This window comes from Symsagittifera roscoffensis, chromosome 7 (assembly GCF_963678635.1).
Source record: "Symsagittifera roscoffensis chromosome 7, txSymRosc1.1, whole genome shotgun sequence".
Taxonomy (NCBI): Eukaryota; Metazoa; Xenacoelomorpha; order Acoela; family Convolutidae; genus Symsagittifera; species Symsagittifera roscoffensis.
This window is the reverse complement of record NC_087068.1, coordinates 41,374,176-41,400,531: the sequence shown is the minus strand read 5'-3', so window position 1 is coordinate 41,400,531 and position 26,356 is coordinate 41,374,176. Positions and strand designations below refer to the sequence as shown.

The following is a 26,356-nucleotide window of genomic DNA, read 5'->3' as shown; positions in this document are numbered from 1 at the left end:
TACAAGGACACCAAGCAATGATGCGCTTCGAGAAACGGAGGCAACGTGAAGACGAGGCGATTGACAAGTTTTTAGATGATTTGGAGATGCTTAGAAGGCGTAGTCAACCAGATGAGTCAAACAGCAGGATGGACCTAGCAGTAGCCTCAAAATTCATCAACGGTGTAAAGAGGAACTTCGAACGATGTTTGGCGACACATTACACACCACTATCAACCAATGCGCCTACACCAGAAGAACAAAGACTCAAGTCAAAGGAGTATCTTTTACAAAAGCCTCCAATGAGATCTGGTTATTACAAAACCAATTATGGCAATTTTAACAATGGGGCTGCAAACCAAGCTAACAACTAGTACAAACCAAAGGACAATATGGACAAAAGACGCTCTTGTGCAAACTGCAGTTCGACGGACCATCATGTATAAGCATGCCCAAACTACAAACAAGGCATGAACGCAATAGGCTTTAGCCTCGAGCATGAAGATGCGTCAGAAGTCGATCATGAAGGTTTTATGAGAGGCGTAATTGCAAAGTTCGGCCCGAGGAGTTTCTCTTGTAACTTGGAGGGTCATCTTAAATTGGATTGTCAGCAATTTTGGGATGCAGTGGCACACATCAGGCATCCTAGGCATGAGGAAGTTTTGTCGGGTGTGAAAGCCAGCAAGGCACGCCTCTTGAGTGAAGCAGAGGCTCGCAGGAAAGAAAAGCCACAAGAGCTGGCAACAAAAAAATCGCAGGCAATAACGGAAGAAACACGTGAACCGGAACCAGTGACTGCAGCGGACGGTTTCAAAGTCGACTACAAGGCAGCGGCAAGAGATGCCTTAAACAGAGTGCAACAGGAGTTGGTGACGAAGGAGATCCAACAAAAAGTTAAGCTTGAACAGGAGAACGAGAAAACACAGGAGAAGATGAACGCCTTTGAAGCGACAGAGGTAGAGGAAACAAAAGCACCAAGCAGTTTGAGCGTGAAGCTAAATGTGATCTCAGGGCAGACGTTTGGTATGGCGCCACAGGGAAGTAAGATACAATCGATAATCTCGGTAGTGCGACACCAGGTAATCAGAAATCTCAGTGAACCATCAGAATTAACTTTGATGCATTTGGACACATATGCAGATTACCTGAGACAGGTAGAGCCACGCACTGAGTCAAGAGCTGTGCGAGCGATATTAACAACGGGTGGCCCTGGATAAAGAAACTTCACGGGCGCTACGTGGAAGTCTTTGGTCCATATCAAGTGATGTTGAACGTGGACGGGATCAGTATCTACACTAGGACCTACGTAACGACAGACAGTGACCAAGCAGGACAAATCTATTTGGGCCAAGAAGAACTTAAAGTCCGTAGGTTAGGCCACGACGCCGTGATGGAGCAAGACGCGGTTCACATAGGATACGAAGCAGATGTGACTGCACATCTGCTCGACACCAATGTGAAGAAAATCGGAGTCGCAGGGCTTCTGGACACAGTAGCAGTAGTAAGCGTGATGCTGATAAAATTTTGGGATAGAATGGGCTTCACGAGTGAAGACCTAATTCCGACAAATCTCTCCGATTAGCGGCAGCCAGTCGTGGAGCGATTGTTGCAGCCGGAAGAACGCCAATAACGGTCCTCCACACGGGAGGACGGGATCTTTGGATGAGCTTCCTGGTGGTAGAGAGTTTAGACGAATCCGACCAGTTCATCTTGGGCCAAGATTTTGTCAGGAATTTCGACGTTATGATTGACTTGAATAACGGCTTAATAGGGATCAAAATCCCGGACCAGAAGTATGTTAACCGACCGGTTATTAGGATAAAAACGGATGATTAATAGGTTAAAAACGGATGACAATTAGGTGCCAATTTTTTTTACATAGGAAAGTTAAACTACAGCCGGGTCAAGCTCTGGTAGCTATTTTTAGGATGAAAAAATTGAACTCGTTAAGTGATAACAAACAGGTTTGTTTAGTACCGAACCCAAATAGTCAAATTTCAGTAATTTTAGGCCGGAAATGTTCGGTAACTCGAATCGGACTGTGTGTTAGTGTGTTATTGATCACACTGGACACCACGGTTTCAATCCAGCGTGGAAAGAAATTTGGTTACATTTTGCCGATGGCAACCGACTATGAGGAGACGCAAAACTTGAAGAGATATGACGTAAAAGACTGCCCTAATCATGCCAACAAAGATATAATTTTATAGAGAATTAATGAATTTAAATCTATTAATAAACTGTTTTCAAGAAATTCGAAACTGATGACGGTTTGTCGAGCTGCTCGAATTTTGCTGAACGCCACTCGTCATATGAACTAGAATCCGACAAAACGGTTTTGCCGGAGATGGAACATTCGAAAGGGAAAATAGGCGAGGGAGATTTTGAATCATTGCGGGCGGTTTTAAATTGGAACGCGGACGTATCTTCGAAACATAAGGCGGATATCGGTTACTGTAATTTCGCCGAACACGAAATCGAACTAGAGGAAGGTGCCGTTTCCCACAGGGAAGGCGCAAGACGAATGACGCCACATAAATCGGAAGCGTGCCGAGAGGAAATAGGAATGTTGCTCGAATACGACATGATAGAACCTCGAAATTGCCTTTGGCTTGCAGGTTAGTCATGGCAAAAAAGGGGGTAGCTTTGTTTTTGTTGCGATATTCGTTACCTGAACGCAGTATCAATAAAAGATGCCTATCAGATACCGCGGATAGACGAGAGCCTCTCGAAACTTGGCGACGCCAAGTTCTTCACCACATTGGTTTTGGGCTCGGCCTTCTGGCAGGCCCCGCAAAGATAGAGAAAAAAAGGGATTTGCATTTGAAATGGGGTTGTACCAGCGGAAGAGGATGCCCTTCGGCTTGTGCAACGCAACAGCGACCTTTCAAAGGCTGATGGTTTAGGCTTTGACGAAAGTCACGAAGAAGTACGGAAATCTTGTGATGTGCTACGTGGTTATATTGGTAGATGGTTAGTAAGATTAGATGGCTATCACATGATAATCGAGCACAGGATGCGTGATAAACACCAGAATGCTGACAGCCTCAGCAAGAAGACTGAGTTCTATGAAAAATTGGAACAGAAGCAAGCCAATCAGGCGGAAAACAAGGAAGGGTTCTCGTTTCTGGACAAAAAAGCTTATGAAGCGCTTCCCTTGACGAGATGATTAAACAAGCCTGGACACCCAATTCCAGGACATCCTGAGTTATCTGTAGAGAAAGCAGCTGAAATGAAGATTCTAATCAAGAAGAATCCGGTGCCCTTGGATCTGTTCCTGAGCTCAAACCTGGTCCAACAGGAACTCTCTTTCATGAGTTTAAACAGCCTCTCATTATTGGATAAAACGGTGCATGTCACACCGCAAGTGATGCGGATGCTGGGTGGATTGTTGGAGAGAGAAGTGACTAGAGATGACCCCGAGTGGGCAGCAGCCATGGAATCACTGAGAGTTAGTGAGAAAGTGAATATCATGCCATCAAGACGACAACACAAGGAAGATGAAAAGGATTGTAGGACAATAGTTCAGCAACTAGTATCCTCGAGACCCTAAGACGTTTTAACAAGTACATCATGCAAACGGAAAGCACAAGATAACGGTACACAAAAAAAACCGTTTACTTTGAAGATCAGGAAAAGGAATGCGAGGAGGTTGAACGAAACTTGGAGCAAGACTATTTGCCCTGGGAGAAGGACGGCGAGGAGAGCAGGCGAGTTCAAGAACAAAACCCGGGACAAGAAAATTTGTCCGGGGAGTCTAGAAGAAAAGAAGAAAAAGTCCACGATGAAAAACAGGATCTGGAGGACAAAATTTTGAAGAGCAGAGCGCGCAAAACTGATTCGTAAGAAGGCACGTGCTCCACCGCAGACTCTTCAATTGATGACGAATCCCGGAATTCAGGAATCGATACCTACTCAGACAGCAACTCGAGCACGGGTCGGAACTGTCAGAGCTAACCGTCAGAGCCACACAATTCTAGTGGAGACTCGAGCAAGAGATCTGGACAGGGAGGTATATCAAGACCCTGACAGTGATCGCTACCTCATACCAAGTGAAAGAGTCTTTGACAACTCAGCAGATGATCTGGAAACAATAGCGGTATCGAAACGTTTGATAAGTTTGTTGCCAGAGAAAGAGGTAGTCAGGACTGATCTTCAACCGTTCAGACAAGAAACACAGCCATTGGCGAAGATTTGGTGCGTCAAGATGAAAGATGATACGAATCTGCCCAATGAGCTAAATAGTCAAATGAGGGTCATGAAGACGTACTTGAAGGCGAGATACAGACTCTCGGATCTACTAAGAGCGCAGAGAATTGACAGCATGACGAGCAACTTGAAAATGTGGATAGAAAATGGAACTCTGAGAAGAAGAGAAGAAGACAAAGTCCTGTACAAATATAACGCGATAGTGTTGCCGCAACTCTATCAGACAGAACTTTTATTCAGGTCGCATGATCAGATGGGGAACCAGGGAATTGATAAGGAATTCTGACACGCTTTGAGTGGCCTGCAATGAAGAAGGCGTATGAGAATTGGGTGACAGCATGTCTGTCATGTCAACAGGTCAAAGAACCAAGGAGATTTCCACTACAGTCGATCGAATCATCTGAATTCAACGAGGTGGTGCATATTGATCACCAGAAGTTATGTTCGAAAGACAGTGGTTACAATCAGGTCTTGGTCATGGTAGATCACTTCACGAAATATGCAGAGGCCGTGCCCTTTATAACTGCCTCAGCAGAAGAGACGTGCGATCACCTGATGAATACGTGGATAGCAAGACATGGTTGTCCGATGAGGTTGCAATCGGACAATGGAACAGCTTTTGTAGGAGAACTTACTAAAGAGCTCACGAGACGCTCTCAGGTGGCTCAAGCTCATTCCACGACATACCTCCCCAGACGAATGGCTTAGTAGAGAGGCAAAATCGGACGCTGGTGTCGATGCTGAGGGTATATTGCTCCAGGTACATGAATGATTGGGACAGATATCTTCCACAGGTGATGGGAGCCTACAATAGCACGCAAAATTCCATCACTGGAGTTAGTCCACACATAATGTTAACTGGACACGAGAAGTCTCTGCCCTTAACTTTCTTTTACCCAGAGTATGAGGGAAAGAAAACGTCACCACAGGTCTACGTAAGGAATGTGATTAGACGTCAACAAGAACTGAACGACTTGTGTAGACGGAACATTCAGCAGGCACAGGCAAGGCAGAGGAAAAGATTGGATAGGAAAGCAGCTGGTGTAAATGCTTACTCGGTAGGAGACTACGTATGGGTATTCCAAAACGTTATACCTCCAAAAGGAACAAAAAAGCTCCTAAAGAACTGGAGGGGACCCTTCATGATAGTGGAGTTGCACTAAGAGGGACGTTTCTATAGACTGAGTACCGGCCGAGCCGCTCACTTTGAAAATATAAAGCCACACAACCCATCTACGGAAGATTGTTCCATACCTGCAGACATGGAATAAGAGGATTATCTGATGATGGACCTAGCCTGCGAGGTCAATGAGAAGGGCACCAGGGGAAAGAATGATGGGAATTAAACCCTAGAAGAAGGATTATGTTCACCACTAGACCTGGATCCCAATGAGGTGATCGAAGCGAATGAAGAAACCTTACCCTACACACAAGAGGACGGCATGACCCGGAACAAATAGAGGACCCCAAGAACTTGGAACCAGACCTACCGTTTGCGATACAGACACGACAGAGTGACAGGACAAGACTCACAAAGAATACAGCCCTTACGGAGATGACTTCGTAGTGGACAGGATAGATCTGAAGAAAATAGTGGAAGAATTGGTGGGTCTTGAAGAAATAACTGTGTCACAGGACATAGACATAGTCGACGACCACGACGAGGAATGGATCGAGGATCGGTCAAAACCTGAGGTAGATTTCGACCACGAGCAACAGCAATCGTACCAGGAAGAATTGACAAATCTCCGTGTGTTGGAATGGTTGAACGAAATGACGTCGGGCCCGAAAACGACCAGTGTCACAATTCAAGATGTAGACCGGGAGAGCATTAAATACATTACAAACCGAGAGGAATGATCCTTCCTGGGCTGCCCAGGAAGGGCAACTACTCATTCCCGCGTCTAAACTCGATTTAATCTCCTGTATGCGATCGATGGGGACGTCGATGGATATTGTTGTCCGGGGAGTGGGGGTAGGACTTACTCACATTGAAAAATTATTAATAAAAATAAAGAATAGCAAGAGAGACAGGTGACCTGGAAGCAGAAATAGGCGAGGATTCTAAGAAACCAGACATAGGAAGAGTAGTGGAGACACATTTTAACATACCAAATGATTACTCAAGTAGCATAATATTAACAGGTAGCGAATTTATACTTACAAATAGAACATGTGCGATAGCAGTCACAGCGGATATGAATTTTAGGACAGCATTAGCAGGCGACGTTAAAAGGGAATATAGGAACATAGAATTTCTGTGGAAGCAGAGGCCAGGTATATGAGGTGTAGCAGCCTTGCCTCCGGCGGCTTCTCAGATACCATGAAAGTATTTATGCTTCTTGGTGACGAGGGAGACGGAGAACCAGCATGTGGACCCCGAGAACTTGGTTCTCTCCCAGACCAGATAGAAAGACTTCCTTGTGGAGAGGGAGGTGAGAGAACTCTCGCTCCCGGTAAACGATCCAAACCGAGAATGACTGCATCCGAGGGAGTTGTATGTACTGATACACGTAAGCTTTGCTGATACGAACATTCAAGTATACTTACACAAGAAAAACTATTTGAGTATAGGCTGAGCTTAGGCTGTTTTAAGAGGTATTTTGTTATGTAGGTTATGTGTTATGTTTTATGTGTTATATTATTAAGACCTTGGGCATGGAAGGGTTAGTGACCATGAATGAACGACGATCTTAGGAAAAGATCCAAAGTTTGGACTGTCCATTCTCAGATCAAAGTCCACGATTTTTAGCAAAAAATTGATTTTAATAAATTTAAAATATCAAGGTTTTTTTTATCTGACTGTTTTAGATTAATTTTAATACAAAATTGGAGTAAAGTTGATAGATGTGATACTTGTGACCTTTTTTCTAGATCCTGATTGATCCTTGAATTGTTCACCTGATTTCAATTGAGCAAATTATAATAGAATCGAATCTAAAAGAAGATGGACAACTTCGACTTGAACGAATTGATAGACCAGAGGCATATGTTGGACCGACGGTAGATGCGATCTAACGTCGGCTAACAGATCGAGACTTCGCTTAGGAGAACCCAGAGGTAGTCATGTTGCTGGTCGCCTTAATTATTATCTTAGGGCACGGCAACCGTGGGGACCGCCCCACGGAAGTTTTATTGATGGCCGCATACAGAGAAAGAGGAGTACTAGACTGCCTGAACATCAGGGTGATGAGGTAGAGAAACGGGGCCCTCTCAGGAAGTGACTTCGGGAACGAGCCTGGATTGGGAAGTTCGAGGACCTACCAACCAGGCGAGATGCCTTTGCCTACCAAGCCTAGGCCTGGATTTAGAAGGATGCATCAGGAGATGAACAGCGAGGCTGTCTCGTCTAGTTCACAACTGAGAGCGGCTGTACCACCAAAGAGGGCGAGAGTAGAAGAGGAGGTTCAGACGAATGAGACCATGCAGGATCTGAACGGAACGGTGCGAGAGCTAGAAAAGACAAAGAAAGAACTGGATGAAATAACCAAAACCACGCTCAGTACAGAAGAAGACAGAGACATGTGGAAAAACAGTTTGAAGGTTGTAATTCGAAACAGGGTGAAAAAATAGAGCGCTTGAGGCGAGAGTACAAAGAGCGACCGGAGCGGCTAGCATTGATGACAGCTGTAGAAAGAGCAATAACTGCAAGGAATGTTTATCGTGGGCAGTCTCCGATGGAGCTTCTGACGCCTCGCGAGCTAAGCCAAACGACGGAGACGCGACTCCAAGCTACAACTGGTCGAGTGACAATCCCGGACCTAAGTCACATCCTAGGTGACCCAGTCGTGGAATATACAGTGCAGAAGCTGATAGCAACAGCTGGACGACTTGCCGCAAACAGGAAGGCACCAGGTTCCCGGGTGACTGCACCCTATGGAACAGTTGACGATACGGGCAGAGTGCAACTCTCCCGAGAGACAATGGCGAGAACGGGAGCTAGCAACACGACGTTACCAGCAAAGAGCTCCAAAGTTCCATGCAGGAAAATACGAGTGATGCCGATGAAGAAAGTGTCCCGAATGATTGATGTACAGAAGAATAATCAGGTGAAGAATAAATTCACGGGAGTTCCGGATACGGATCTGCGAGCCTGCTTCAATCGAGCGACTTGGAGCCGGCAATAAACCTGTAACAACCGTCACTTGGGACATCATACCTGATACTGGGTGACAGCTTGGTTAGAGTACTCCAGAACCTGAGGACCTCCTGGATCACCACGGTGATGGCCTTTGGAGATGCCACGATAGCCCAGCTGTATCGGATGGTGGAGCTAACGAACCCAGGAAGAATCCCTAACGTAATGATAGTAGTGGGGACAAACAACGGTCTAAAGGTTCAGATGAAGAAGAGGCACAGTGGAAGTCGATGATGGTGTGCCTATTTACTGCTCTCTGGCAGAAGTTCAAGTGCGAGGTACTGAAAGTCAGCACCGTACCGATGAACACAAGAACGTTGACACCGGCGGGAAGGAGGCATAACGAAAGGGTTATTAGGTGGAACAACATATTGAGAAATCTGGCGAGTCGCAATACTGGACGGATGATCCTCATGGATATTGAACATGAGCTCAGAGCAATTTATCAGGCCAGACTCACCACCGACGGAATTCATTTTGAGAGAACAGAGGTATAAGGCTGATTGAATCGAGTCTTCCAGGAGCGACTGGATGAACAGGAAGTCGAGCTCTTTGCCCCGGGAGTACTGAAGATGGAAGAAGCCACACTATTAAGTTTTGTACCCCCTAGCCTGGAAGCACGTTTGGCATCTGTCCCAACCGTGACCGAGAGGCCGCAAAACTCTAGCGAGCCTGGGCAAAGGATAGACATATCTGACAGAATGGGAGAAGCGCCAGTGAGAATAACGATTCGTCCACGTAGAAGGTTAGGACCGGTCAACTCGGCAACGGACACCTCAGGCACCTCAAGATCAGAGACTACGAGTACGAGCCAAGAAGAACAATGACCAGATAGAAGCTCTTTGATGTGGTTGAGGCCCATACCTTCATCTTGACATGTCTACAAGCAGTACCCGATGAAGTTGAATTTTCAAACGGTAAAGTTTGCAGCCGACGCCGTGAGGATGCTGAATGGAGCAAATGTCTCCGTGAGCAGGCTGTATACCATTGCAGGAGTGGACTGGTTGATAGCAGCAGTTATTAACTTCAGTTCTACAACCGCATTGAGATTGGCCGATTTAGAGGGACTGCCGTCTAACAACCCAATGTGTCCAGTAAATGCGAGACCTTTGCAGGACGTGAAACTGAACCATTATGAAGGAAATCGGGAAGAAAGTCCAGGAAGAATTCTGGCAACGAAAGCACCGATAGGAAACATGTGAAGATTTTCAAACAGATGAGAGCACCCCCATCTCACGTGAAAGAAAGGGCCTACCCAAAGCAGGTTAGTCAAGACGGCGGCGTCAAGAGATATGGTGGGATGAAATTCCGAAAGAATGAAGCCATTTTCACGGCATACGACAAAGCGGAAACGAAGGTAGCGAAGATTCTTTTTTTTTTGCGAATTCCGACTTCGCGTACACCTCCAAATCCCTGTTTTGGCCCGACGTGATAATGCTGGCAGCAATCGATCTGGATTTGATGCAGTCTTTATCAATGGCGATTGGAGTGCAACGACAAACAGAGATGAACCCGATCACGATCCTGTTCGCCGGCGTAAACGATCACTGACACAGCATGGGTTTATTGAGCAGACTCAGAGAACCTACAACGGCGGAAGACGCGGTGTGGTCAGCCATAAAAGATATACCTGAATCGATGGGTGAGATAATTGATACACTGAAGGTGGATTCTCGAAAATTACACCGAAGGCTGTGTTTCCCTTATCTCCGGGTTACGCACATCTCCCGGATGGATTGAAGTTCGTGTATGCAATGGTGGCGTTGCTCTCGGTAGTGAAATATAATGTAATCAAACTGCCCCAAACCGTGAATTAGAAGTGGAGAACTTGAGACCACCGAGGGCAGAATTGCCGGCATTATGGTCAGACATCTCAAATGCAATGCGAGGATTTAAAAATCATTCACTACACATGCTGGTGCTAGATGAAGTACTGGGGTTAGAACTGTCCAACTTCAGCCGACAATTCAAGTTGAAACCAGGGGTAGGCGATGACCATCCAGTGATTGTGGCCATGTCCAACGACCTGTGGTTCCGAGGAAAGGGAAAAAAGAAGAAGGAGAAAGAAGAAAGAACTCCAAAGAGCAATGGTTTTGCGAACAAAGCCATAGGCCAACAAGTGGCTGCACTTGACACCTCGATCATCACGAGGGGTCAAGTCCCCGCGATGATCACGAAGATTCATGCTTATCTAGTGAAAGAAGTGAATCTGGCCGAAAATGCAGAAGAAAAATCAGCTGAATTTGTGAACAAGATGTGTCAAATTACCCTGGAAGCTTTCTTGAAGCAGAATGTGGAGGAAGAAGAAGGCTTTGACAGAACGGACACTATGCTGGAAGGGTTGGGAGCAGGATGGACCGTGTCCTCCCTGGCAAATGTTAACCCTTCGTTCTACCGATACTTGACAGGGAAAATCCTCAAGGCAGTCACGAATTTGTCGATTGTGGAAACACTAGCCATGTGCGAGCCATGTGGGATTAAAGAACCTGACTCGCTAACCGGTGCAAATGAGAAATTGTAAAGAAACTCGATATGAAAAGATCTACGGGCTCGTGGATCATGATAAGAGATTTGCGACACACTCCTATCCCTTAGCTACTGCAGCAGAATTTGGGACAGGAGAAGATGAGACGATTGAGAAGCAAGAACACGTGCGACGTCATGCAGGGGGCACGCCCCTGTTAACTGATCTGAACCTGGCAACCGGACCGCTCCATCAGCGCTGATCAGAGGAGTCACGGAATTCATGACCGTCATATATGGACCTGCAGTCATGTTTGCGTTCCCTGATGTTAAGGTGGAAGTATACAGGAGTTCGGCGCTGCACCTGAACCTCATCTCAGCAGTGGACAGAAGTGCACTTAATTGGTGCGAGAGATCATGAGCGAGCACCTATTCTTTGCAAAGTTATCAGAGCCAGAGATGACTGTCATAAACTTCGACGATCACTTCCGTGACCGTATGGGAGAAGTAGATAGAGGACGCATCGAGGTGTTTCCAAAGCTTTGGAACTTAAGGCCCTATGATAAGACGAATGGTGAAAAAACGACAATTCGTATTCTAATGACCTCGCACCACAAGGTTAGAGAAGAAACGAAACGCTGGGCTGACTACAAGAAACTGCCGGAAGAATTCCCTGAATTTCCCTTAATAAGAAGGATGTTGCTCAGAGCAATCTCCGCAGTACAAACCCACAAAATGAGAGCTTTTGAGACTAACAAAAGGAGTGTGGTGAAATTCTCTGAAATGATAGATCAGTGCTTCTTAGGCAGAAACGTTGCCGTGCTGCAGTGTAAGCAGTTTGTCTACATGAATGAGACAAGGAGGAAGCGGATGAATAATGCAGCCGATTCGAGACCCGGACGATTTGAAGAGGAATGGACGAAATTGGACCTGGCTCCAAAAGTAATGAGAGAAAAGGCAGACTTGCAAGAGGCCTCAGTGATTTTAACGAGCGTGAAGCCAGAGTATTCAATGAGTGGGAAATTACACACTAGGACTGTGCTAGCACCCTTCGGCTGCGAAGAGATCAAAGTAAAGCATGGAGAAGAAGAAGATCGGTCAGCTGGCAGACTATTGTACCAAAATTTCTAGATGGACCGAGAAATGACGAGCAAGGCCCATCAAGTTCAAGTTTAGATCAGAAGCGAGACGATGATCAGGGAGGAAACCGTTGATCGGAGGAGCCGATACAGCAAGATCAATATCAAGCCGAGGGGGAGGATGAAAAAGCCTCGACAGGCGGGATGTCTAGCCTGGGCTTCAACTTCCCTAGCGATTTTGGGAACGGCATGGAGACAGAGGGGAAACGACTGAGCCATTAGAGGAGGGAACTTCTACGCTGGAACCTACGTCGGCCTTCATGGAAATAGAACGAAACTTGCAGGAGAGCAGCTCTCCTAGCAATTCTAAAAATGTCGAGAAGAAACTTTCAATGGAATCTCCGAGAAGAAGAAGAATAGAAGGCACTGCCGGAGTGCCTTTCTTGGGAATGTTGCCCGAAGAGGAGTGGGAAGTTCACCGCAGAGATCACGAGAGTAGAACGGGATGTAACATAGACAGAGTTGCCATCACGGAAGAGGTCTGTTCGGTAGTTCAATGCTATGGGACCCAATCTATGCTGAGAACTGGTCTCAACAGACCCTTGTTGCGAGAAATTCTCGACAAGCTAGATGAGTGTGAGGGGAGATTAAGCGAGTTATTGATCGACTCGGCCACAGATGAAAGTGAAGCTAATTCTCCTAAGGCAACACCGCAGGAAGACAATGACGAAAAGAACTTGAAAAGGAACGATGCGATCGAAGATCTCATAATAGACGACAAATCAGCCAAGAGGAAGCGTGTTGAGGAAGCCATGGACATGGGACAGGGTGATGATAGATTGTCGGGCACGGACAGAAAGTTGACCGACGTAACGATGGTGCCACCCATTCTGATGGTGGGATTCAAAATCAGCCAGTTATAAAACCAAGAGGAGTGAATGCACTCTGACTGGAGCCACGATAGAGATGGAGATACTGAGTCTATGTGGAGAAAGCACTCGAAAAGATTTCAAACCATCCAGCATGAACCATGAAAAAGGAAGCGTCCAGTGGAATACAACCAATTGACAGTGTCAGAAACTGTCTCGATTGATGAGCCCGCTGGTGGATACATGGAGATGCTGGAGTACATAAATTCGGCTAGAGGGCACTTAATCGCTCTGGAACACAAAGGCGCCATGGAAAATTACCTGGAGACGATGATGCAAGGCACGACTAAAAAGCAAAAAGCATACGGCACGTTCGTATCCTCGGAAACGCACGCGGAGACGAAATAACAGTTAGTGAGCCTACCATGGTCTTACGAAACTTTGAAGAAGGGTTGAGAATCAGTCCGAAAGTAGAAAGTACATGCTCTGATAGCGATACCCTACACGAGAACAGAGTTGCAACTCGGGTTTGCTTGGTGCATGATTGGGTTGACACGCGAGGAGTATGACTCAGAAGAAAGAAAAAGATTGAAAGAAGGAAAAATGTTTCAGATGACGGATATGAGAGATTTAATGACTCGAGAAGGAGCGGCGGTGGCGTTTGCGAAACGGAGAGACGCTCTCTATTTCAATCGATTTATGTTGGAGCAAATATCAATGCCAGCATTGAACACCTGCGTCAAGATTTTGAAAGAGAGTGATGAGAAAGCGAAAGCCTTACTCTTACTGGATCTCTTGGATATATATCACGGCAAACCGATGCGAGTGAATAAGAAAGAACCCGTAGAACTAGAGCCGATGAAGAAGGTAGACGAATTCAGAAGAATCTCGAACAAAGATCTGAGGCTCACCAAAGAGTCCATGGGACCTCTGCCGAAGTTCAGTGAGGATTGCGGACCGATCAGGAAGAAATCCTACAGTTATGTATCCGGGATTATAGGGATGGCTTACAACCCTTTTATTAAAAAGAGATCCGCGACTGTTTCTTCGACTACCAGCAGGCAATTTTACTAAGATTCTGGCTGTCTACAATTGCAAAGATAAGAAGCGCTGCTAATCAGTAGGCTAAATTGAGTCTTGTGCTGGAAGAGAAAGTGACTGCACCTTCAGAGCCAAAAACTGACAATCGAAAGGAACTTGGGTTGGGATTCTCGGACGAACTACTGAGAACGAGTTTAATGGTGGTATGGGATATAATGAAGCCATCATGGTGTCCTAGTTCTAGCGATGATTCGATATTACGAGCGACACAAAATATGCAGAGGGAATTGAATGCAGACTGTAACTTTGATGTGATCTGAACATCATCTATAATTTGATGACGACAGCCTCTAAGAGCAACGGAGAGAATGAACTGGAGTCGTCTGGCTGGGGACTAGAGGACTGGGTCAAACCTGGTAGCTGTCTGGCGAAAGTCTGTGGACTCAAAGGTCACATCTGTGGAGGTCTGGATTGCATGAAGACCCTGACGAAACAACATAAGCAACCGACGAACTTGTTTGGAAACATCGTAGTGAAAGCAAAAACGGAAACGGAGTTGATTACTGATTGCCACGGAAGATTTGAGGTGAATATAGTGACTGCAGTAGGATTCTTGAGCATGTTTGGTTCTTTAGATTCACTATTGAATCTAGAACAAAAGCATGATATGGTCACGGCCATCAGTGTAGAAGGGTTTCCGGGAGTTTTGCAAACTGAACAAAAATATATTGGAAAAGGGAGCGAGGGCGGAAATAAACATCCGGCACAGTCGAACTTATCGTAGACCATTGGGTGCGTGATATTAGGTGGGATCGACATTGGCTCTAATGTGCAAAATCAGATACCCAGTGCATATCGTAGCGGTGGATGTGAAGAGTACGAGGACGCTCGTGGACCAAGCCTTCTCAGTACCGAAGTGTGTAAGACTAGCAAGGATGTAAGATGAGTCTTACGAGTTGCTATGCAAGATGTTCTCGGCAATTCCAGAAAGGACCAAAGAAGGATTAGAGCCGATACTGAGAAAGAAGTTCATGGGGTACGTCAGTGGAAACTTCAGAGATTTTGAAAGTCAGAGGCAGAAAGGATCAACAGAAACGGATTACAATGCAGTAGATGAGAATGATGAGATCCACCGAGTGATGATGGAGGTGGAACCACTACTGGAAGCGTCGGGAAAGCGTAATTGGAGGAGCATCATGTTGACACATGATGAGTTCCCTTGCCATTGCTTATTACAAACATGGTGGTATCCCGGGCGCAGTAATCTGGTGTTGATCTGAGACTCTGGAGAGCTGCTCTCCATGGGTTTACCAGACTCATCACAGCCGGTAACGATAGTGATAGTGGGAGTTATGATGGCGACAAGATGGCTGGAATCTCATGTGAGAGAGAACGATTGACAGGAAACGCCAACGAAAGAGCAATTGCAAGAGATGGAGTGTCTGCAAGATTTAGATCTTGTCGAGACAACATGCAAAATCTTGAACAATATGATGAAAGTGAAAAGAATAAGGGCCATACGTCGACTGATGCCATAGTTTAGAGCCAACATGACTGCTTGTTTGTACGAAAATGCCAAAAAGTATATATCGAAGCACGGCAGAGTGTACAGTGCGTATAAGCAGGACATTGGAGCAGGAGCTTTCAAGTGAGCTTTTGTAGCTCATCGGAATGTTGAGAACGAGTGAATGTGACGGAAGAGAAAGAGAAGAAATGCTCAAGGAAGACTTGGAGAAAAACGTGACGTTGTACCTCCACAACAGCTTCTGCCGAAACAGAGAAACTAATGTTGATCCTCTACCTTGTTGCAAACAGAGGGTAGAAAAGCAGAAGTGTTGGAGGACTGCCTCCAACAGCGTCAGAATAGCCACTGATGTGTTACAAGACAAAGAAACTGAAAGCGCAGAGTCAGTATCACAGGAGGAGGAGATGGAACAATGACAAACAGCCGAAAAACAAGATGCAAAAAGGAGAAAAACTGGAAGAACTTCTAAACGACAAAAACAGAGAGAGGAAAAAAGAAGTGAACAGAGGAGTATAGAAGAAGAAGAAGTTAAAACCTCTGAAGTATTTTGTGTGTCAGAAACTCAAATGAGAAACAAAGCAACTAAGTTTGCAATTGAAACTGAAAAGAAAACTTTAAGTTGACTTTTGAAGATTGAAGAATTTGTTGCATTTATAAATTTGTATTGTGATTTTAGTTAGTGGCTTTAGAGACACTTTCTATTTAATTAGAAAGGCTTGGTTGAAGAGTATAAAAATTGTTCTAGCCTGCATGACTGTTTTTAATCAACTAAGATGGCTGATCACTTTGTAGTGATATGAGAGACTTGAGTAATCTCTTGAAGAAGGAGATTATTTCATTCTTCCTTCTAATCATCGATTTTCTGATTTAGTATTCAGGACCAATAACAACTAAATTTCTGAAGTGAAGAAGCATAGTAGGATAATTTTAGCTTCTTGGTTGGCAAGTCACATCCTCGAAAGTACAGATTAGTGAAAGAAGTTGGAAGGCTATAGTAGTGTAGTATGATGCCATATATATTCTGAAGTTAGTTGATGTGAGGTAGGTAAAAGTGAATTGATGCATTTTGTAAATTCTGTTCGATGGCACTGTACCATTTTGATGAAGACTACAAGACTTAATGAGGACATTGACCGGGCTGACCGGGATGTATTTGACATTCGACCAGAATAGAAAAAATGCAATTCGAATTTTAATCGGAACATCTTTCAGAGAAAATTGATGGTGTTTATGGAATAGTGAGGCTAGTGGAACGATTGGATGAATCGGGAGGGGTTAGTTTTCGATTTGGACGTGAAAGACACGTCATTTTTTTTGTTTTGCACACACTAAAACTGCAAAAACAGAGTCTCAGTGATAACAACAACAATGGAAATCGTGTGAAACTGATCGAGATTGAAGAAAGAATACGATATCAGAAGCCATTGCGAGTTGTAACGATTGTGCCGCTATAATCGTTACAACGCGAATCTGGAGAATGAAGAAGGTTATTGGGGTGGCGTGTCCAGCCTTCCTCAAAGAAATAAGGACTCTACTTCGCGGGATTCCAGAATCCGGAGGGGTCTCGGGATTAGAACTCGAACTGCATTTTATAGACTTTTAGCTTCTGGTCATGTCCTGAGTTGGATTTAATTAACATCCACATTCCTTTTTAAATAATGAGAAACTAGGAGTTAAGGGAAAAGGTTGATCCATCTTCGTTGGAGATGAAGATTTTTATCTACTGAACAAAAACAATAGTAATATAATAAGTAGTAGTAGCCCTGTTTTTAGGAGTGACCTCGTTGTCTGGGGATGCAGAGACCCAGTCATGATCTCACTATTTTGCATGAATTAAGTTAATCAGAGCGTTCTGATCGAAGCCGGAAACAGTAACGTTTTTGTCGACCGGATGTTAGGAAAACCACCAAAAGAACTGGCTTTGGCAGAGACGGTGAAAAGTATGTAGAGCTGTGTTTAAACGCTAGCTAGTCGTTTTACAGCTTAGCTCTGTTTTTCCATCGATATATACTTCCGGGCGAATAACACAAACTTTTCCGAAAACTGTCGACAGTGGAGTAAAGTAAAGAGAGACTAAGTGATCATGCAAGCGCTCAGAGAAGACGGTTTGGTCTGTCCATTTCTACCCTTTTTTGAAAATCGGTTGAGTAGTTTCGAGAACAACTAAAAACTTTACCAGCGAAAAAAGAAATCCAAACGTCTCAAAAAAATTAAATACAAACCCAGTATCAGCCAATTTCATAACATACCAGTCATTTGGAAACAAATAGCAAACGCAAGAAAACAAAAAAAACTGACAATTTTTGGAAAACTTAAACTTCTGATATTTTAGTAAAATTATATGAACTTGAGGCATTGTGAATTTCTAAAAAAAATATGATAGATGGTTTACCGATGAAATTACACGATAGTGGAGTTTGCCTCCCTTTGAGCGAAAGATATAATGTAAAATTAAAAAAAGTCAAACCGCGCATAAACAAACTTTTTCGGAAAAAAACAAGGAAAAAACCCCCAAGACCTATATGAAAGTATTCAGTACATTCATGATTCTCAAAACCATGTTTTTATCAAACATGCATTCTAGGCAAAAATGCCACGCAAGACATTTGAATTTTAAATAAGACTTGCGAAGTCGACGATCTTTGAGCAGAAACCAGTTGGGCCGAAAAAAATGATTATTTGAAAAAAAACGTCAGTCCGCCGAACGTACAATCAAATACATTAGCATTTAACATGATACTTACTTACAGTTCAAGAAAAATCCGTGGCATCTTAACCGACAAAACGTGAGCAGACAAGCAAATTCCGAAATCTTCAATTTTCACCGGGAACAAATCATTTCAAAGATACTGAAAAAAACAAGGTCTTGTCGGGACTCGATTCTTGTGGCATTTGACCCGAATGTGTCGAAATGCAGTTCGAAATCGAATTTTTATTTAAGCAGCTGAACGACAAAATTGGCGGTTTGAGCGCATCAACGGTGTGAGTTGTTCAGTTTGGCGAATTAGGAATGGTCAATTCGTGTGACATGTTAACTTTTAAAATTTCGTTCAAAAAGAAAGACACGTTACGATGTTTTTCGCGATAACTGAAAACGTGAAAACAACAGAACAACAATAGTCTTAGACACAGAAGAGTCGGACGAAAAACCACGACGAACTAAAAAAAAATATAGTGATTTATTGCCGCTACAATTGTTACAAAGCGATTCCCAAGAACCAGAAAGGGTGTTGGGACGACGTGTCCAGCATTCTGAAAAGAAATAAGACAGCTCTTTGTCCGGATTCCAGAATACGGAATGGTCTCGGGAGGAGAAATAAATTTCTGTTTTCATAAACATTTAGCTTCCTGAGGATGTCCTGAGTTGAACTCAATTAAAATCAATTTCATTTTCAGATAAGGAGAAGCTAGGAGTTGAGGGAAAGGGTTGATCCATCTTCGATGGAGATCATGATTTTATCTACTGAACAAAAATAATAGTAATATTATAAGCATGTGGTAGCCTTGTTTTTGGGAGTGGTCTGGAGATACCGAGACCCCGCCATGAGTTCACTATTTTTGCATATAATTCAGTTATTTAGAGCGTTTTGATTGAAACCGGAAACAGCAACGTTTTCATCGACCCGATGTTAGAAAGACCACACAAAGAACTTGCTTTGGCAGAGACGGTTAAAAGCATGTAGAGTTGTGTTTAGACGCTAGCCAGTTGTTTTAGAACCTAGGGTTATTTTCCGTCCATATGCTTTTTTGGGCGAATGTTACACCTCACACTTTAGGGTGCAAAAACAATTGTGTTACCTCCAGGCCGAGAGGGAAGGAACCTGATTGTTCTTTAGGTTCACAAACAACGCAAATTCCTTTCCTACTAAGAAAGGTTGGTTACATGAAAAAATAAGTCTCGCACAAAAAAATGAACACTAACTGCAAAATGATAATTTATATTATTAAGCAAGTGTAAGTCACAAAACTTTTCTGGGTTATAAACTTATTTTCAAAATTTTTAAATTAATAGTTCGAGCTTCAAGATCAAATAAACTTAAATTGTTTTCTTGTTGTTTTTACAAAGGTTGCCATAGAAGGATCTTCACAAAAAATAGATAGAAAATATTCCTTAAATTTAAATTTCATAGTCTTGTAAATTAAACTTCAGCTGTTTATGTTTGAATTTGCATTTTGAATTATTTTTCAAATAAGAACTGATTTTCTTTTTAAAAAATAATTTTCGGTATGATGGCTGATGAATCTTGCTTGAAAGTGTAGTTTTTTTATTTCTTTTGTTCTCGTCGATTATGTTGTTCACGTACTAGATGTTTGTGTATACCGGTAGTAGTTTAGGTTTGATTTTCCGTAGATGGCAAACTATTTTGATTACATCGAGAAACAAGGAAACCGGAAGTAACTTGTATTCCAGCTTGAGATCGGATGAAGAATCAAATTTTCTTCTGTCACAGCAAGTCTTTATTGCCCAACTGAGTTGGTTTTCAAAGAATCTTATTAGATCGAATGTCAAACTGCATAACAGTATTGCTGGGTAGGGCAGATGGCTTATGACTCAAACGTTCAATAATAGTAATCGGCTTTTTATTGTCAGTGGTTTTTTTTTGTCGACTAATGTTTTGATCCCGCAAGCCATTTTTCTTAATATATTTTTAACTTCTCCCTGAAAAGTTAGAAATTGATCTAGAATTACCCCCAAACACTTAATTTTTGGCTTTTTTTCTATTTTGTTATCATCTAATAATATACTAAACTTTGAGTTGTGGTTTCTGCCTTGATGTTTTTTGCCAAAAAATTTTCAACTCAATTTTCTTTGTGTTGAGTTTTAGAGAATGTCCTGTGAAGTACAGCGAAAAATCCTGACAGGACTTTTGCAAAAGCTGTAGAGCATTGTTGATGTCATTATCATCACAAAATAGTATTGTGTCATCTGCATATTGTACTACTTTGCAAGATTCAGTCAAATTTTTGTTCAAGTCATTCATGTATAGGTTGAAAATTAGGGGTCCCAAAATTGTACCTTGAGTTACGTCTTGGTGAAGTGAAATCCAATTGGATTCAGTTTTTTTAAAACAGTTTTCTGCTGTCTATTGCTTATAAAGCTATGAAACATTTCAATTGCCAATTCAGAGAAACCCAAATCATACAATTTGTTCTTTAAAAGATTGTGGTTGATAGAATCGAAAGCTTTTGGTGAGTCTAATAAAGATACGGCAACATATTTATTTTCATTCATTGATTTAAGAAATCAGTGCAATAAAGGATGGCGTCCCTCGTTGAATATGAGGTTTTCACACCAGTTTGGGTTTTGCTGAGCAGGTTATTAGATAATAAGTATTCCTTGACTTGTTTGTATGGTAGTTTTTCAAACATTTTAGAGAGTGCACCTGTTATCGAGATTGGTCTATAGTTTTCTTCTACTTCTGGGTAATCTTTATTGAACATTGGTGTAAAAATTGCTCTTTGGGTCCAGTTGTAAACAAATTGTACTTGATAAATTCATTTATAAGAAATGTAGGGTGTGAATATAATTGGTAGCACCCGTTTTTTAGAGCCTAGACAGAAGATCAGAAGGTTTGGGTGGTTTATTTGCGTTCAAATTTATTATTTGTTTTTTCATTTAATTTTTTTTACAAACCGGAAACAAAATTTTTGTATGAATTCTTTTTTGTCCATGTGTTTTTGATGGTTGAATCAATTTTTTTTTCATGATTTTTCCCTCAAAAAAACTTCCGAGTCTAGAACACTTGTAATTCAAAAAGTTTGCCATTTCAAAATGCTTGTTATTGCTTCACCAAATGAATTTTTTAGTAGCGTGATTTTGTTTGCTGACTTATTCGAGTTTCTTGTGTCGTTTAGTATATTCCATTTCTGTCGCTCAGTTGATTTAGGATTAAATAATTTCGATATGAAACTACAGTCTTTCAGATTGAATTTTGGTTTGTCATTACGAATGTAGACTGTTTTGAGTGGTGCGCATCTTTTCAAGCAGTTTACTATATTAGAATTAAGAATGTTGAACATTTTTTCAGTGTTAATTTGCCTGTAGAAAGACTCTCAATTAATGATTGTGAGGTCAGTTTTGAATGCTTTTTCTGAATATTTTGATCGATCGTAGATGATGTGCTCAAACGGCACAGTCTTATTAACTAATTTCAATTCAGATATCAAAATTGTAGCTAAATGATCTGTTATAATTGGTTGAGTGAAATTTGAAAACTTTGCTCATCAGTTCCGTTGAGTTTAAATCTGTGATAATATAGTCAATCAGTGTTTTTGAATGAGTTTGCGTCAATTTATTGACAACATCTAAGTTATGGGGCGTTAAAACTGTATCCAAGGATTCTTTTTCTTCAGTGTTCAAATAGTCAAGGTTGTAGTCGCCCATGAGAACAGTATTTGAATTATAGGATTGTGCAAAGTCAACTGACAGAGCAAGTTTATCAACAAACTCTGTTTTGTTAGATTTATTTGGATTATAGGAAAAATTTAATAGTGTTGATATTTCATTTTTGTCCTTTGATGTTTTAAATTCTAACCAGATGCTGTCATAATTTTGATGAAATAAATTTAGATATGTGCGTAGTTTAGGGTGTCAGATTTTAGGAAGAAGTATCATGACGCCCCTCCTTTTGTTATTTGCTTGCGAATGCTGATCTATCACATCGAAAGGAGACAAAATTATCACTATCTAGTGTCCACAATTTGTTATCATAAGAGTCATAAAACCATGTCTCAGAGAACCCATAAATTGTATTTAATCCACATCTTTTTGATCGAACTCCTACAGTTTAGGCGTAAAATTTTCATGTCGTTTTCGTAATTGTTTACTAATGTGTCATTAAATTGTACACTTGGAGCTAGTTTTGGGTTGATGTCGCCGCAGTATAAAATAAATTTGACAATATAATCAATAATAGGAGAAGTATCAACATTTAAAAAAAAAATTACTGATAAAAATGTTAAAGGTAAAGTGCACTGGAGACGCACTATAGTGATGTTAGTAGTGCGCTTGAGAGGACTAAGTCATGAAAAAATCATTAAAAAAACCGACTGTTTTCTAGCTTTGCCCTCTGTATTGTGACTGTTTTCTAGCTTTGACCTCTGTGTTGTCAGCTGTTTTCTAGCTTTGATCTTTGGGTTGTGACTGTTTTCTAGAATTGACCTCTGTCTGTCAAAGCTAGAATTTGGGTTACGGCCACAAAACAGGAGAGTAAAATATAAAAGTACAAATATAAAAACGTTACGGTCGGTTGGCTAACGACAGGGATGACGGTTGACTAACGAGAAACCCGGTCGGTTAACTAACGACAAACACTAGCGACCAACAAAGCAGAACAGATGCAAAAATGTAAGCATGCTACTGCTACATATAATGATAAAAAAGTGCTACCAATTGAGCATTTTATATGCAAATTAGGTTGAAAAAGTAGAATCATACGAATACACTACTCTCACAAGCTCCCTCGTGTGAAAAAAAAACAATCAAAATTAAACTAAAGTTCCCGGCAAGTAAGCTGAAAAAAATTCGGACGAAATCAATTAAGCCAAAAAAAAAATTCTTTCTTAAGATTACGTAGCCATGAACCAGTATTCCTCTAATCTGTAACTGGAGACCTTAAAATTGAAGATTCTGAGAACGGAGTTGTTTACGGGGAAAAGTTCTACCAGGCAGTTCAATTTTTTTTTCTAGGAATTGGATTTGAGACGTCTCTCTAGGAATTGGAAATGGAGTTGCTTCAATTCCGAGAACAGGAATTGGAATTGACTACAAACTCTTATCAGCTGGGACTTGAAATAAGTTTTTTGGTCTCTTCGACTGAGACGGTCCTGAAATAAAATTTTTTGGTCTATCCAACTTGAACGGTCTGAAATAAAGTTTTTTGGTCTATCCGACTGAGGCGGCTCTGATAGAAAAACGAAGACAGAAAAGAATATGCTTTTCAGAAAGAAATCATTATCAATTTTCAATCCAATTACCTGTCATTGTTGTAGACCATCAAGCGAACGAAAAGGTTTTTTTTGGAATTGGAATTTGAATTGAGATTTGAAATTGGGACTAGAATTCTGAGTCTAGCACCCGAGAAAATATGCAAGAAAATTTCTAGATTAATTTTGCAAGAAATTCAGTGAAGAAACCATTACTGTAGAACGAGAAATGTCATCAAGGCAGAACAATTGAGGGGTTAGGTTTATGATGACTTTAGTTGAGACAATAAGTGTATGTGGGTGTACAGAATTATTTATCAAATTAAACAACACAGATATATGAATAAAAGTTCTACGATTTACTTCAGAGTTACTACAGTTCTGAATTGTTTCGGCGATGATCACTGTCCTGGTCTGAATTTTGTTAGTAACAAGGTAGAAACTGCTGTTTTAAACCTTGTGGTTGCAGCCTGTTATCATTGTATCCAGCAACAATTCTTACTGTATTTAGGCGCTTTGCTTTGTATTGCAAAACAGTTTCGAACAGATCATGAAGCGTTGCATCGCTGTAGGAATGAATTGTTGATTGTACTAGAGCTGGTCTGATATATGTGGTACTTGAAGTCCCGATAACTAGTTTCTGGGAAAACTCAGAGATGCGTCTTGCCTGAAACGAAGACAACTGGGTTGAGAAGAGGCTCTTTGAGACACGGTGAGTCTTGAGGTGATTTATCAATACTTTCAATTAGTTTTTAAAATTTGTTTCTGACAAGAGCGATGTAAAAAAGAAAAAAGAGGAAAAAGGAGTGGTACAAACTGACGTCATTTTGGAGGTCGTTCCGCCATCTCACTCCTTGTTGCGTCTAGCATTTCTCAGCACTAGGGCTGGCCGCACTCTGAACTTCGGAAGCTGTTTTTCGATAATATATCCAAAGTTAACTATATTTCTAAATGTGTCATTGATTCGATTTTCAGCCTCGACCCCCAGCAGTCCTGGGTTACCAACCAAGCCTGCGCATATTCTACCAGGGATTCTCAGACGTCAACTACCGATACATACCTCAGGAGCTGTATACTAAGGTGTTGTGGCTCAAAAACAGAAGAAATGTTAGCGAAGGCAAAAACTTGTTTCATTAGTGCGATCAAATTATAATGCTTACTGAATCTTTTTGCATTTTTAGTAAAAATAAGCCATGCCATCCATCTTTGCTTAGTTTTTTCCGCGAACCCATCTGTTTGTTAACAAGTTTTTGAGCCTTGGTGGAGTACAATAGCGATTCTAAATTGGTTATTTCTCAATTTTTACCCTAGGTTTTCACACAGAATGAACTTCAATTAATGCGATCAGAACTTACCCTGAGCAGCCATGACTCTTTTTACATAAATTACATCAAATGTTCAAGTTAATTGAAAAAATTCAAGTTCAAAATTGGCTCCCCGGATTTTCGTGGACTTCGTTTTCCGGAGCTACTTCACATTTTGCTGAATCAAACCAAAACTATTATGCTTCAATTTATGTTTCATCCTCGTGCTTCAAACCAAAAAATTCATTTAGGATAGCTTTCGCACCTTCAGCTAAGCTACAACCAGAAGTAAATACAACATTCGCCGAAACATTACACAGTGACGGGGCGTAAGTATACCTATTGACGACTGGTTGATCTCGTTTACCCTAATCCTTCTCGTTTTTAACCGTCATGAACTAGCTAGTTATTATTCTCTTCTGTTATGGGCTAAATGATATGTTATTATTCTTCGGTCATCAGCCAAAAGACTTTCTATCAGGTTCGGTTTACATGCAATAATAACCATATTCGTCGAGCGAAAGATCGCCTTTGGATGTGTCCGGTAGTTTTACTTTTGCGCTTGATATTTTTCCAGTTTTCATTTGTTAGTTGCGCTTCATCGTATTCGATAAAGATTCATCGTTTTCTGACTTCGTTTTGAACAGTAGTAAGTGTGGAAATATCATTGCTGCATGCATTGCGAAGGTATTTTCAATGGTTTTCATAGTGATCACAGTTGTTGGTTGTGCCGCTGTAGTCTGGGCATGTGAAGCCTCAAAAACCTCGGCCTCGCAAGCTGTTTTTTCGAATTGCAAGTAGCCACTTAAGGAAGAACGGCGCGTCAAGTTAGCGACAAACACTTTAGATTAAATTTGCTGAAAATTAGTAAAGAAGTCATTATTGTAGAACAAAAAATGGATGCCATCACGTCAGAAAATTCGCGGGATCAGAGTAAATTGTTGATTTTCACTAGAGCTGATGAGATATTTTTGGTCCTTGAGGTCTCGATAACAAGTTACTGTAAAAACTTAGGGATGCGTCTTGCCTTGAATTGCGGCATCTACCTGAAGCGCAGAGACCTGGGACGAGAAAGGATGCTCTTTGAGACACGGTGAGTCTTGAGGTGATTTATCAATACTTTCAATTAGTATTTAAAATTTTTTAGAATTAAAATTTACAAGAGTAAGGATTGGTACAAGTTGACGTCATTTTGGTGGCCGTTCCACCAGCTCACTTCTTTTTGCTTCTAGTTACGCCAGAGAAACTTTACTCGCCTACGGCTTGAACAGCGAGACTTGGTAATAAAAGTCAATGAGGAAAGCCTAGCGCATTTAATATAAAAATCCACTTGAATTAAGTTTGAACAGATACACTATTTAATAAGTTTATCATAACAATTAGGTTAATAGACATTCTCAACAACCTACTAACCATTCATCTGTTATGGCACCTTTCGAGAGACAAGTACCCAGGCAGCACAAAAAGTAGTCCCGATTCGAGAGCTCCAGCCAAAAAATAAGCGGTTTGAGTAGTTTTTTATATGCTTACGCTCAGAGACTTGCTTTAGAATGCGCCTATTGAGAGGTTTTAATGGATTTTTAAAAAATGTTGAACAGTTTTTTTGCTTTGTTTTTTTTTTAAATTAACCTATAACAGGCAGGTTAGATTCAAATAATCTATAATAATCTATAGGCCGAACAGTCATAGTTATAGTCGAAATTATAGTCAGTGTTCCCTTCATCTCATTATCCAGTCAAAATTGAAGAAAACTTCTAGACATCAAAGAGAAAAGTTAAATGTGGATAAAAGACAGATGATTGGGGATCAAGCCAACCAGATTG

At 41.7% G+C, this 26,356-nt stretch overlaps 1 protein-coding gene across 1 annotated transcript in view; it reads right to left on the bottom strand.

Moving 5' to 3' along the window:
* LOC134851311 (uncharacterized) overlaps positions 1–25,906 on the bottom strand; it is a 247,743-nt gene extending 221,837 nt beyond the window's left edge. Inside the window, exon 1 of the mRNA XM_063867339.1 lies at positions 25,890–25,906. The gene's annotated coding sequence lies outside the window, so the exon portion shown is untranslated. The remainder of the gene's footprint in view (positions 1–25,889) is intronic.
* Between the last annotated feature and the right edge of the window lie 450 nt (positions 25,907–26,356).